At 35.1% G+C, this 9,843-nt stretch overlaps 1 long non-coding RNA gene across 1 annotated transcript; it reads left to right on the forward strand.

Moving 5' to 3' along the window:
• Nucleotides 1-1,667: 1,667 nt before the first annotated feature.
• On the forward strand, nucleotides 1,668-9,545 carry LOC306638728. Its single transcript, XR_013757549.1, has 3 exons — nucleotides 1,668-1,784; nucleotides 8,634-8,688; nucleotides 9,429-9,545. It is a non-coding gene; the product is annotated as an uncharacterized lncRNA (long non-coding RNA).
• The last annotated feature ends 298 nt before the right edge of the window (nucleotides 9,546-9,843 follow it).

The raw sequence follows: 9,843 nt of genomic DNA on the forward strand, positions 1-9,843 counted from the left end.
CTGTAGTAGTGTATTGCAAGGCATTATACATGTTTGTGGTGTTGCTGCTAGAAACAAACCTACTGTACTGCCTGTCTTACACATATAGCACATGCAATTATGTAGAATGTATAATACTCGATAATGATAATGAACACTATATTACTGGTTTATGTGTTTACTATACTAAATACTTTATTTTTATTTTATAGTGCAATCCTAAAAACTACTACAAAACTGAATTCTATTGTGCCAAGAGCCATTGTAAATATCTAGAGTCTATCACTACTTTTGATTGCATATTTTTCCCTTGTATATGATTAATTTCAAATTATTTTCTCCATCACAGCCCTAGGAAGAATAGACTATGATATATATATATGTATTTGTGTGTTAGTGTGGCTGCACATCATATAACATAGGTATGTTTTAGATTATGCCATCTAATTTTGTGCAAATTCATTTTCTGATGTGTGCACAATGAAGAGATTGCCTAATGAATTACTTAGAACATTCCCCCATCTTTAAATGTCATGTGAATATAGGTATAATGTGTGTGTGCATATCTGTGAATGCATTATGTAGAGAGAAAGGAGAGACAGAAAGAGGAGAGCTATAGAGACATAGCTTCTACTACCCCATTATACAACAATATTTAGCAGTAATAGTTACACAAAAGTATGATTGGGGTGCCATTGAATATAACAGTCTGAAAAAAGTGTATTGTAAAGGGAAATGATTTTATTTAAGGTACATTTTAATATTGATTTAAAAATAATACTTATATATGAAAATGTTTGTAAGCTGAAACTGAACAGTTATAAATCATAACGGAAAGGCCTATTGTACTACAGAGGCAAAAATTATATGATTGTTGGTAGGTTCAGATGCTAATCTTACCAAAGATTGGCAATGCTGATTTTTTTTTTAAATCATTTCCCAGACAACTTTGAACTTTTTCATAAAGTTGTGATTTTTATTCTATTCTATCAGGTTTATCCCCTCCTTCTGCCTGTTCTTATATTTTCAGGTTTCAGTTTTTATCCCATAATATCCTTTGAATTCTTAATCACACAAAAATGGGGATGCTAATGGAAGAATATAGAGTCATACTTTGATTGAACAAAGTAATCTTCTAAGCTGAGTTTTATTGGAGTTTCACTGAGAAATATTTGTATTTTTCCACTTCAAAACACATATGGTATTAAATTTGTGTAGCATTGTTCTATGATGGTATTATTTACTATTATCTTTGAAGAAATGAGGAAATGCATAGTGACTGATACACACACAAAAACATATTTCACGTACTACAGCCTAAATTTTGTGCCAATTTTTATGAAAATCAGAGTTAGAAGTTTATATATTTCAGCTTCCATTATCCAAACACTTCTTTATTAGATACATAAGCTAAATCAAATGTAGACAGAATGCGAACTATGTTTTATATTGCACTGTATTGTAGCAATATTACCTTTTGTAATTTGTTTCTGAGAAACAACTGATGTTGAAACACTTTGGAGATTTTTCTAACAGCTTCTTTTTGAGAGAAAAATTAAAGCTAACATCTTGTGCCACACACGTTATTATAGTTAAAATATAGGAAAATGTGTATCATTCTATAAGTGTTATAACATGTATATTTATATCCCCTATAATACAGTCAATTTTTTCTTCTTTCTTTTTCAGTACTGGGAATTGAACCCCTGGATGTTCTCCCACTGATGTACATCTCCAGCCTACTCCTCTATCACCATCACTACTGCCACAACCTGCACAGCCATTAACTCAGAAACTAGAAAGGGGTGATGGGGGATGATGAAAAGTCAGACACACAAAGAGAGAAGAAGCTGGCGCCTGGTGGACCGTTATTCCCTGATAGGGATATAATAAACCAGAGTCAGCTCAGCACAATTATTATATAGGTTTTAACAACACAAGAATTTTTTGTGAGAAGTTTCTTTGAAGCAAGCAGGACCAAGGTTGCAGTTATGGGCAGCCCAATTATAATTATCAATCTTGCACTCGTAATTCTTTAACCCTGGCAGCTGGTGTCTAAACTTAAGGTCAAAACTGATAGTCCTGGCAGGCATGGAACCTCCTCTGAACAGGGTGTCCCCATAGTAACAGGGCAGTCTCAACTGTGCTTTTGCACCAGGAGTTTCTAGGTTAGGCATGCTCCTGTCACCGGACAATACAAAAACCTTAATTCAGATCACTACTCCTGACATATCACTACCACTTGTTTTTGCAACATGGTCACATTAAGTTTCTGAGGTTGTCCTGGAACTTGCAAGCCTCCTGCCTCAGCCTCCTCAGTTGCTGGGATGTGTATGAGTCACCCCATTTAACAATAGTACATTTCTTGGATGTGAGAAATGACATATGAAATTTGTTTTATTTATTATTTACTTTAATTACTTATTTGTGAATAGTGAGGAAATAGGGAAACTATTTCTAATTTTAGGAGTAAGCTCCAGTTTTCTAAAAAGGGTACATATATCTAGTTTTCCTAAAGAATTGTGATCTGAGACCACAAAGTCACGACCCTGTGATCTATTCTAAACAAATCATTCTTATAGGTTTGAAACCTCTGAAATGGTAAAGTGAGTGATAGTCATAGTCTTAGTATTGGGAGCTCAAGTTAATGTGGGGTGTGTAAGCAAAACACTGTAGATTTTCTTCTGGTGCCTTCATGATACTCTGTGTGCTTGGGCAGGTACTTGCATGGGGAAATAGCAAAATTTGAATTCTGTACCTTCAAGGAGTTTATTGCAGTTTTGATTTCAGTGACAAGTAAATAGTGACCTGAATTATTTGAACAAGGGTAAGAACTTAAATTTCTGTTTTTAACAGGATAAAGATGCATTGATTAAAAGATTCTGGATTCTTATAGAATCTAAATATAAATGAATTACAGATTCAGTGAGAGTTCTTCATCTAAACAACACAAGAAGAAAATATTTGGATAGTTATTTTCTCATATTAAATAACACATAATTAGTACCATCTAATACCAATAGAGAAGAAATTGATTATTTACATACAATGAATAACTTAAGTCATTAGGGCATAGTTATTTCTCTCCTGGCTGAAAAGGTAAATTAAAATTCATGCTGTTCAAATATTTACCTAATTCTACAAACATTCCTCTTAGACACATAAAGAGTTATTGTTATTAAAAGTATTCTATAGATAATGACTGTTGAATGGAGATCTTAGATAAAATCTCCTACACAGAAATTGGAGCTTTGAAGCCCTGTCCATATTACCCCTGGATCCTGGTCTTATTTTAAAATTCTACATTATACACTATTGTTTTGTATTCTTTCATTTTGTAGTCAGTCAAATTAGCCACAAAAGGAGACACCAGAGAAGTTCAAAAGAATGAAGTTTCTTATATCCACAGATCCTGGAAATCAGGGGACAATAACAGGCAGAGTCACATGGGAAAGACACCAGAGGGATCAGGAAGCAGGAGAGAGCTGTGGGAGGAAGAGTCGACCCAGTCTCCACTGGTATTTCTACCAAAAAGACAAACAGCACAGGAATAAATGGTTTAGAACTGGCTGGTCTGATCAATTTTGCAAGGGTCTGCACTTGAGAGGTGGTCCCTCCCCGCCAGGCACCTGGTACTGGGATGACTAATATGGCCCATGAATATTTGTATATCAACAGCATGGCTCTCCATCAATCATTTACTATATCTGGCTGTACTGTGGAGGGACAGTCTCTTCTAGACAGAGTGATGTCTTTTTCTTAAAGTCACAATGTCATAATGTATTTTAAAAAAAACACATATACATATATATAATAAATATTTGTGTATGTGTACATACACATTCACATGCATACTCAGCAACTAACAATCAGTCTTTCTTCTCCTTCCTCAAAGTGAGACTATCTTAAGATTCCTGTTACTTCAACTTTTCATCACTCCATTGCATTTAAAATACATGCACCATTGATTTCCGGACTTCTCTGTCAAATAGGCACAAAATGATCTCTTAGCATTCTGTTACAGAATTTAATAAAATTAGATTTTATTAGACTCTATAAACAAATTTAGAGAGTTGATATTAAAACTCTTTATATCAGAGTTTTTGTAATTTGGAGTTGTGACATTTTAGTATATCATGAGGTCAAGTACATGGATCATGACTTACCTTGTAATAATTGAACAGAATGAAAGTATAAGTAGATTTCCAAATACATATAGTAGTGATAAGAATTTTAAAGTTTGCTCCATTTGAGCAACTTTTATAAATAGTGGAATGTATGTATATATGAAATGCATTGATTGACAGTGGGATATGGTAAATATGCCAAAACTTCCATGAGACCCATTTTAGAACAGCATTTGGCATCATCCTTAGCATTGCCTGAATTGAGAAGGGAAGGTAGACAGAAATAATGTGGTTATTTTAGAAAACTAGAACACACAGAAGAGACTTCATCATGGAATCCAATACTGTCAGTGACAGATTCAATTGGTGGGAAAGAAGAAAACAAATAAAACAAAACCAAAACTGAAAGAACAAGCAAAGCCTAACTTTTGGACTTTGTTAGACTTTATCCAATGTGTCCATCAGGTGATCCCTGATGTTCTCTGATCTTGAAGGATCTATTCTTCTCACATCATTCAAATTCTGAGAAATCTTCCTCCCCAGATACCTATCTTCTGGCTTGGAAATGGTATCTTGAAACAGTGATTACATATTCTCATCAGTAAGACAATGTTTCAACATAAATAGAAGCACTTGTAATTCAGATTTGTCTGACAATATTATCTGAATTTTTAGTTCATGGAATTTAGTACCCAGTTCATTGTTGTGTCAGAGAAGTACAAATATGGGCTCTGGCCTGGAGAGTCTCAAAAACACAAACCTACTTCTCAAAGATTGGGAGTGATTCCCGTCTTAAGTTTGACTTGACTTTCTGTTCACCCCAATAATTGACTGTTGCATTATAAGGACTCTGAGCTAAATGATAAGCTAACAACAAAGACATGCTGCATAATACACGTTTCCACATGCTTCAAGTTTTTTAACACGTGCATGCGCGCGCACACACACACACACACACACACACACAAATAGCAATAACAAAAAAATCAGGATAATCAATGGTAGACTTAGAACTGGCACAAAAATAACCTTATAAGTCCTCAGTCCTTGTTAGAGAACACTCAGATTAATAAACTGCAGATGGTGTTTCACAACAAAATCCTTCCAGCATATACACTTCCTATCTATACATTTCACTTGTAATATTATCTAAATATTATACTGAAAAATATTCTAGAATCTTGACTCTGATAGTTTCTCACTATGAAAAATCACTTAGCCTTTTTTAATCCAAGGTTTTGTATTTGAAAACTTAATCAATGGGAAGAGAAAGAAAGGGTGAGTGGGAATAACAGCATATCTGATAGAATGAGATTTAAATGAAATGATATATGAAAAACAATTAGTAATGTTTTCTGTATAATAATTTATCAATGCACATCATTTTCAAAATCATGGTGATTGTTATTAAAAAACTATTACCCACAATGTAATAAGTATATAACCACAGGATCACCCTCACAAATGTACAACTCATTAATTTACTCCTTTTTGAGCACTTACAATGTGTAAACTTAAGAAGGTCTAATATGTGGATAAAATGTGCTTCCTTCCATCTATCAGTCTACCAGGGGAGAAAGAGTAGCAAACAAATAACTATAATTTATCTCAATGTAACTATAATGGAGACAAAATTTAAAACGCAATGAAAGCACACAGAAGGTGTGAATGAAAACCCCAGAGAAAAGCAATATCTTGGTTTACAGCCACATTCATACATGAGTTGAAAAATGTTTAGAATATGACAAAATATTGAAAATATTGGTAAAAAAGAAGGAAAAGAGCAGGTCCTCTTTCCTTTCCCTCTCTCTTACTTAGCCAACCCTTTAACAAAACAGGAAAGAAGTGTGGATAACTGATAGTTTTTCAGCCTCCCCAGGGTCTTACTTTCTTCCTATACATTATTTTGTTTACCAGACATTACATGCTCTCATATTTAAGAAACAACAGAAATAATAATGCTAGTTCTTACTGCCAGATCCTTTGGGTTTTATTGTGAGGAAAAAAAAAAAAAAAAAACAAAGCTGACAGGACTGCAGATCAAAGATGTCAATAAATTATGTTTCATAATTTAGGTTTCCAATTTCATGGACAATTTTGCTTCATATAATTTTGTGTTTCTGTTTTTATTTTTGTCTTTTTTCTCCAGTACTATTTTTGATTATTACATTTGAGCTATAAAAGGGAAGCTGGGCAAACACATAGACACATAATGACTTTCAGAGTCCTGCAGAAGTCATCTTAATAACAGCAGAGATTATTCCTTTAAGGACAGAGCATACTTGAAACTGGAGAGCCAAGGAAATAAATGTATAACCCTACTCTTTGCTCTGTTTTGGGGCTCCACTGGGGCTTTCTATTGGACAAATTAAATGGAAAACAGGGACATGGAGAGCTTGTTGATGTAGTTAAACCAAGTAAGCCTCCCAGGACAGAGAAAAAGGTTGAGAAGGGCAAAGAGTGGGTGTGAATGAGGATGATGAAATAAGCCTTTATTAGGAATGCACATGAATTATGGTTCAAACATACACAATTCTTACCTCTTACTAGTCTCAGGGCACAATTTCCTCTTTGATTGCAAGACAGAATTTTCTGTTGCCAGAGAAGTTACATTAGTTGTAGAGAATTTTCATCGGCGTTACAGGCACACAGCAATGAATGTGTATGTGAGACAGCAAGATATTTTTAAACTGATATATTTTTTTTAAAAATTCGTTTTCAAAAAATAAATAAATAAAAGACAATAGATGTGACTATGAAACAAAAGTCTCAGCAGTTTTCCAAGAGGCACTTTCCATAATGACATAATTAGACTTGGCAGTCACAAGGGCCATAGTGCTAGAGAAAAAGATCAGAAGCACACTATGCCTCCAGGCCTTTAGTTATGACTACTTTCCCGGGGAACTAGTACCTGTTTCAAAGGTTGGGTACATTTTCGTTCTATATATTAATTTCAGTGGTCTACAGTGGACCCACCTGCAGAATTACTGCCCTGCATGATAATCATGAGACATCGCTAATTTAAATGTGCTTCACAAGATATTTGACTGTATAACCTCTGGGTCTAGGGAAAAAAATTATATTAGTTATCATGTGCATATGATTGCAGGTTTTCAGTGAGTAATAGAAGGTATTTATAGAAAATGAAGCCAGTTTCAGATGACTTTTTGTCATAGCAAGTTTTACTTGACTATCACTAGGGCTTTTGATAGTGGCTTATAAAAGAAATGAACTATTAGGCACTATCCTCTATTTGAAAATCTATGGAAGTGGCCTTAGCAATTTATTTATTTGAGATAGCTGTAAAGCATAGGGCATTTTGGTCTCCAAACAGACAAGGACTATTTTTGGAAGGGGACCATAATGAGAACAAAACAAGACAAAACAATCTTCCAGCTCCTAATTGTACCTCCTGTCTTCCAGATTATTTGTAACTCTAGAATCCAATATCTGGAGGCTAATGCCCTACTGGCAAAACTCAAATAAGCATGGTAACGATTACTTGAATACAAAGGAACTAATCTATTTTTTAAGTACCTACCAAGAATTTAGAAAGCAATGGTTACTTAAACTTCCTCTTGTTACTACAAAGCAGATTATCAGCTTCAATGTATTTTCTTTTTATCTTAGTAGTTGATTATTTTAAGTAGGTTCTTAGGTCACTGTCATATTTATAGATTAAAATCAGCCTCTCAGTGAGATACAATTACAAGTTGTTAGTTGTGATTCATTAAAACTATGGAACCAACCTAGGTGTCCTTCAATAGATGAATGGATTAAAAAATGTGGTATGTATACACAATGCAGTGTTAGTCAGAAAGAAGAATGAAACTGGCATTTGCCTGTAAATGGATAGAACTGGAGACTATCATGCTAAGTTAAATGTGCCAGATCCAGAAAAGCAAAGGTCAATATTTTCTCTGGTATGTGGAAGCTAATCTAATACAAAGAGACAAGAAAAGAAAAAAAAAAAAAAGAAAGAAAGAAAAAAAGAAAAAAAGAAAGAAAAGGAAAGGAGGGGATTAAATAAAAATAGAAGAAAGGTCCGTGAACTAGAGGAAAGGGATTGAGGGGGAGGGAGAAGGGACAGGGAAAGGGAAGAACAGTAGAATGAATCTGATCAAATTTTCCTACATATGTGTATAAGTATACCACAGCAAATCTCAGCATTTTGTATATCCACAAGGTATTAATTAAACAAAACTATAAGTAAATGGGAGAAAGATCAGTAGAGTAGAGGGAAGGGAACAGGGAGAGGGAGGAGGAAAGAGAAGGAGAGAGTACTGGTTATTGAATCAGAGCAAAGTACATTCTATCCTTCTATGATTATGTCAACATAAATCTTAATATTATATATAACTAAAACAAACCAAGGAAAAAATCTAAAAAGTTCTTCATAAATATCCATCCATCCAAGGGGATTTATTACAACATTTGAAAGAAAAAAGAGAATCCTTTTTTAAAATGGCAGAATCAGCAGGCATATTTCTTCTTGCTTTTGATCTCTTTTCTTCTTTTTGTCTCTAGTGTCTGAAAATGTCCAGAAAGCACATGGCATGAGATGACAACCATGATGAGGAAGGTCCGTATGGTGAAAATGACAAACTATAAAAATGAAGGAGCCTGACCTGCTTGGGTTCCCTACCATTAAATTACCTATAAATGAAGAAAACAATATCCATTTTCAGAAACCATTATATTTTTTGTGCTAATATTTGCACAAATAACCCAGCAAATCATAACTAAAATAACATGACAAATCATGTTTTGTTGTTTTCAAACAAATTTTTAGTGGAAAAAATTATTATGTAAATACAGCGGATAAGATTATAATTTGACTAACCTAATTCAGAAACAGAGGTCATTCTGAGAACGTGAAACTTGGGAATTTGATAAAGTTTGAGGAAGTTGCTGGATTTTCCACAAATTAAGAATGAATGTTCAAGCTACATTTAATTTGCATCATAAGTGGCCTAACCACATCTTCCTTATGAATTGTTTACTTCCTTTCATTTTATTTTCCTTTCCTTTTTTTTTTTTTTTTTTTTTTTTTTATTGGTTCTGGGGAACTAAATCCAGTACTGCTTTTAACGTTGGCCTATATCCCCCTTTTTGTTTCTTATTCCAGATAGGGTCTCACTGTTACTGAGCCTGGTCTTGAACCTACAATCCTCCTGCCTTAGTCTCCAGAGTCACTGGGATTAACAGGCATGTGCCACTGTGCCAGGTCAACCTCTTTGTTATACGTCAGAAATGTGTAAATATGACCTGGGGGTTAAATCCAGCTGATTTTTTTTGTTTTTATCTTTTTTATTTTGGCAGAACAACATCCACTCCACAACAAACATGGAGGTTGATAAGCGCTTTGGATCCAAGATGGCGGACTAGAGGGTGACAGCATCTCCCATCGCTCCAGAACTCAGGATTAAAGAAAGGGAGGTATTGAGAGACTCAGACCAACACAGAGCCGCAGGGTGAGTCTCTCTCCCACTGGATGAAGCTCCACCCAGGTGGCAGGCTGGGACAGTGGGCAGCTTCTTAGAGCAGGGCAGGGCAGTGAGTGATTTCCCTGAACAGCCCAGCTCCCTCCGGGGGCAGGCCCGATCCACAGCCAGCTTCTCAGAGCAGGTCTGCCTACTGAGAGATTTTCTGCACAGGGCTAGCCCCCACCTTGGACCAAGTGGCGGGTCCCGGCATGCGGGCGGCTTCTCAGACGAGGGTAGGACAGTAAGAGACT

This window comes from Sciurus vulgaris (genome assembly GCF_902686455.1).
Source record: "Sciurus vulgaris genome assembly, chromosome: 11".
NCBI lineage: Eukaryota > Metazoa > Chordata > Mammalia > Rodentia > Sciuridae > Sciurus > Sciurus vulgaris.